Source organism: Grammomys surdaster, unplaced genomic scaffold, assembly GCF_004785775.1.
Source record: "Grammomys surdaster isolate TR1022 unplaced genomic scaffold, NIH_TR_1.0 224, whole genome shotgun sequence".
Taxonomy (NCBI): domain Eukaryota; kingdom Metazoa; phylum Chordata; class Mammalia; order Rodentia; family Muridae; genus Grammomys; species Grammomys surdaster.
Genome location: NW_021604669.1, coordinates 178999 through 184239, shown reverse-complemented (window position 1 = coordinate 184239; position 5241 = coordinate 178999). Strand labels below are relative to the sequence as shown.

General features: G+C 51.2%; 1 pseudogene across 1 annotated transcript in view; it reads right to left on the bottom strand.

Annotated features, from left to right (window-relative positions):
• Window positions 1-2447: 2447 nt before the first annotated feature.
• The window catches only part of LOC114625892, a 25173-nt pseudogene continuing 22379 nt past the window's right edge, over window positions 2448-5241 (bottom strand). Inside the window, exon 6 of the transcript XR_003712149.1 lies at window positions 2448-3860. The product of XR_003712149.1 is annotated as a calcyclin-binding protein-like (transcript). The remainder of the gene's footprint in view (window positions 3861-5241) is intronic.

Sequence of the window (5241 nt, the reverse complement as noted above, 5' to 3'; positions counted from 1 at the left end):
CCTTTGAGTGAGTTCCTACCCCACCCATCAACCCCTCCCCTATGACTCAGTGCAGACTTGCTCTCAGAGGCATCTCAGCGAGATCTCAGCCTTTCCCAGGAAAGACCTACTTGGTCTGCAGCATCTTTGCCCTCTATACCTTTGTCCTTAGCCTATGACTTCCACTGATGTAATCTGTTGTTGGGAGACTAGAAGTTACCCTGTAAGAGAAAGCTGAGATTGTCAAGGGTGGGAGTCAAAGTTGGCAAGACTGAGGGTGGCAGCTCAGGAGCCTGTGACACATGGGTAACTTAGGGGATAGGTGAGGACTTGGGGAAAACAACTCCAGTCCTACCCTAGAGGGAAAGGGATGTCTCACCACAGTGCTGCCCTATTGACCTGTCTGTCATTAGTGCTACCCTTGGAGCAGGTAGCTGTCCTCACATGACTGGGGTGGGAGGCCGGGCTCTGCTCCTTCATTCTCAGGTGGTTGAGGCTGGATCAGGAGGCTCAGCCACGTGCCCTCAAGGATCTTACTTTGGCACTGGATCCAGGGCAAGGGTGTGTTGCTTATGAAGAGTTTGCATGGTGCTGTAGTCTTCTCTGGGTGTGGGGACAGCCTCAGGACAGGGAGGAGGGTCTTAAGCTGCCCTTTCAGGGAGCTCTCAAGAAGCATACTGTCTGTACCCAGAATTACATAAGAGGGAGGAATGGGCAGGTCCTTGGAGTACAGAGATACCAGTGCCTGTAGTAGAGGATACTGGTATCATATAAGAGACCAGGTCAGATGTCCAGCTGGGCAGATGGAAAGGACTAGACAGAACTCTCCACTGGTTGTCACACTGGGCTTAGTCCCAGGGTTAGCCTTCCATTTCTGGCTGCTCTACGGCCAGCCTTAGCCCTGGAGGGTTCTAGTTGCTTTTTCCCCATCCTGGCCTCAGCTGAGCACCTGGGGATGCAGTGCCTCAGTGGTCCCTTGTGTGCATCGACCTCTTCCATCTACACCCTGGGGCTCCTACCTGGCTGTCTCTACCTCTCAGCCAACCCCATGACTCTCAAGCTTGAAGGCTATGGCTATGTCCCCAGCCCCATCATTGTCAAATCACTTCTTTCCTAGAGCTAAGGCCTTGACACTAGACATTGCTAGATAGCTTCCCTCTTCTGCTGACCTAGTTGTTCTTAGAATCAAGCCAGTCTCCCTGCGTTATCCTCCCAGCGTATCATTCATCGCGCATCCACCTATCCTTTACCCTCATCCATCCTCCATCCATCCACATATCCTCCCATGGATCTATGTATCCACTTGCCCAGTTATCTACTCACTCTTCCATCCATTCATTCATCTACCCATCATCTGTATACCCATCTGTCCATCTACATCTGGCCCACTGACTCTTCCTGGACCACCCGATCCAGCATAGACCCCATCACTTCACCTGCTGTCCTAACCTATTTGTCTTCATGGCCCTTGTTCATATTTGATGTCTCGAAATTCACTTTGCTGTTGTTACTGGATGGTGTCCTGGAAATCTGATCCTACCTAGGCTGACCACTCCCACTTTCCAGGAGCTTACACTCTTAGTTCCTGTGGGCCTCTCAAGCCACCTCCAAACTTTGCATGTACTATGCCTCTGTGGGTCAGGAGCCCTGGTACTTTCCCATGGCAGTCAGTATTACTTTCTCCCTGCAGGTCTCTTCCTCCCTCTGCTTTGGCAACCCAGAACATGGATTTGTAGCTTTGCTGGCAGTTAGCATCTCTTGACACAGGGCAGGGTGTGTCTGTTGTCATTAAGGGATCCAAATGTACCAGGAGACCTGTTTTCAAGAGGCTCCCTGAGTGTGTTGACTGTAGACCTGTGGGTACCCTGAGGAGCAGAGAGAACTCAGGCTGCCTACCTACATCATCTACCTCCCCAGGAGCTGTAGAGGTTGTTGGAGGGTATTCTATAAAGTTCTGTGTACAACCACTTCCTCTTCTGAGACCAAGAAGCGTTCTTAGCTTGGTGACAACCTGTCCCCCTCCCTGCCCAACTTTTGAAAACAGAACCCTGGGAGGAGACGGTTGCAACCACACAATAGGGACTGGCTGCCCTGAAGGCTGAAGCCCATCTGGTTTGACTGTGGGAAAGTTGGTCAGACAGGAGAGGGCCTGATGTTCCTCACAACTCTAAGCTCCAGACTCCAGAGAAGTAGGCTGGCTACTCAGGGAAGACGTACCTAAGAGATGCAGGGGCTGAGGTATGTCTGGGTTTCAGGGGGCTTGTTCAGCTCCCTCAGCTCATTCAATGCCCTCACCCCACCCACCACCTTTCTTGCCCTCTGAAGCTGCAGGTATGTGATAAGGTGAGAGCCCTCTCCACCACCCTAGCTCACTGCTCCTGAGACTTCAGGTTCTGGCTGCCTTGACCTCTTTACCATGATGAGCTGGACCTTGAAGGGAGAGCCAAATAAACTTTTTCTCCAGATGCTTTTGTCAGAGTGTTTTATTACAGTGACAGGGAAAGACAACAGGGGTAGGGAATAAAGCTCTCCAGACTTGAGGGGCTCTGGCTTTGCCCCTCAAGAAGAGCCCACAAGGAGAAATGGTTTTGGGTGGCCTCAGAGTACTGGTGACTGTTCAGAAAGCTGAGGGTTTGCCGTGCCACCAACCCAAAAATATGGACTTTTGGGGACCCAGGGACACTGTGACGGATGCGATCATCTCACCAGTAGGAGCACTAGAGACACTGTAGCTCAGAAGAGCTCTCAGGGAACCCTTGTAAGTTGGGGTGTGGTAGAAGTCTGTTTCCTCTATTTTGGCCAATGGGACCCAATACAGACACAGAAGGCCTGAGTCCAAGGCAGAGGCACCATTCCTGCACCTGGGCTTATTTGTACATTAAGAACTCCACCTGGCCCTGTCTCAAGTCCACCTGCCTGTCTCTGAGGATGTGGTTGACCAAGATTCAGAAATGCCCAAGACACAACACCTTGGACCAAGCAGACTTGCACATTTATTCTTCTCCTAGGATAGCATCCGGGAAGGTGCTGGCAAGATGATGCTTCCAGGGAGACAAAGCAGGTTTCCCCATGCCCAAGGAGGATGGATACGCATTCCAACACCTGACATCAAGCCCAAGGTGATCTGCCTTATCCCTACACACAGACACACACGGTGGGAAGTCAGGGGATCTCTTAAAAGCTGATGTTCAGTTAGACAGTGCCCAAATCTTACAATCATGCCATATGCCAGGGTCACTTCACACATAGAAGGGGGGGCCAGGGATCCAGATGGCCATATATAGCATCCTTTCAGGCAAGGAGAAGGTAGTACAAATGCTAAGCCTAAGGTTGAGGGTGGAAGGAGTTGGACAAAAACATCAGCTCTTCCTACTGGAGGTAGCTAGGCACTCCCAGGACTCAATAAAAGGCTGAGGTCTTATAGAGGTGACGATCTTGGGAAGGTGTGTCCCTGTGCCCTGTTGGAGAATTTCCTGAGGCAAGAGAGCTGGGCTCTGGGGCAGGAGCCTTTGGGACAGGTGTCCTTACTTCCTTTCTGTGTGAGAAGGGAAGAGTGAATGTGTCTTGGGGTTAATGGTGAAAGAAAGTAACAGCCCGGGCTGGGTTGGGGTAGGATGCTGCCAAGGCTGCAGACAGATCTCCGATGATATGGAAAGGCCACCCAGGCCCTCATCAGGCAGCTTGAAGCAGTGCCCACAGTAGGCTGATAGAGGCGCTGGCCCATATAGCCCCAAGGCTGCCGGTCAGACCTGAGGCAGCACTGAAGTTGCACTGGCTGCCCTGACAGCAGGAGACAGAGAAGGCATGGCCATCTGAAGACACGGTGTTGTTGGGGCAGGTTGGGGCACAGGACTTCATGACCAGGATGCCACCAGGTTTGGCTGTGGAAACAGGAGAAATGGCCATGGGTATTGTCCCCATAGTACCCGCAGCTGTCACCACCCTGCCAGCTCTCAGAAAACCTGCAGCCTGGCAGCCACATGCTTTGAGGTAATTCCTGGTTCTCTGAGTGTTTGAGGTGGCAGCTTGGAGGTGTCCCAAAGAACCTTGTGAACGTATGTCTTTCCTCAATGGCTGTGGGGACATGTCTTCTTTATGGTGGACTGGCCTTTGTGACATCTGAGGCCAAGGACTGAATTGAAGACTCCTCTCCCAGTCTCTGGGTCCCTCAGTTTTCTCTATTTTCCCTTTCCTGGGAGCTGATTCTCCTTTCCTCTCTTTTCTCCACCCCTTCCTACTCTCCTCTGGGATTCAAATACCAGCAAAGTGGCTTGGGCGCACTTCACTCTTACACCTCTTGGGTCTGGGATGCGCTAGACAGGCTGAGTGACCATAAAGCTCCATGGTCCTCTAGGTCTTACCATATTGAGGAAAACCGAGGCTAGGCTTACAAGGGTCCCTGGAAAAGGAGAGGTTGGCCCTGTTTGGGGGTATTGTAGGAAGGACCTCTGTGCAAGACTTGCTCTATTTCTGCATGCACACGGTGTGGATGACTTACTTTGTATTTACACACACACTAGGGACAGCAGGACTCCTAAGAATACATGGTCCTAGGAATAATAAGAACCTTCCCTTAACCTGCACTGTTCAGAGGTTCTGGGAGCTGTGACCCCAGCTAGTCCTGTGCACAGAGGCCTTTAGCCTGGAGTTGGCCCAGACACTGTGTGGTGGAGATGAGTTAACTGTTTCAGGATGCTTCTTTGCCTTCCATGCCTCAGTTTCCCCATCTAGAAAATAAAGAACAAGGGTGGAACCAGTCTTTGCCTCTGCCCTTCTTTAGGAAAATAAGAAAATTGTGGCTAGTTTGAGAGTTGTGCTGGTGTAAGGAGAGTATGGGTAACATGTTAATCATTAGTGGGCAGTAGTTAGTGACTGAGCTCAGTGCCACTTTTGAATAGTCTTCTGGCCTTTGGCCACACAGGGAGTCAAGAGTCAGAGTGGATAGCAGCAGCTGCTCCTAGATCAAACAGGACCCAAGGCCATTGGCAGGTGCTGCACATGGTTTCTACCTGTCCAGACCTAGGAAGCACTCACTATAGGGACACACAGCCTCTTCCTGGGGCAAAAGGGATGCTAGACCTCACATCAGCAGTAAATGCGTAGTTCTAAAGTAGGGATCTTTATCATCCCAGATAAATCAAAAGAGAAGTAGCCTCAGTGGCTGTGTATGAAAAACTGCTAGGAGTTATGGACACCCGGGACACTCTTACTTGCCGAGAGAGAGAGAGAGAGAGAGAGAGAGAGAGAGAGAGAGAGAGAGAG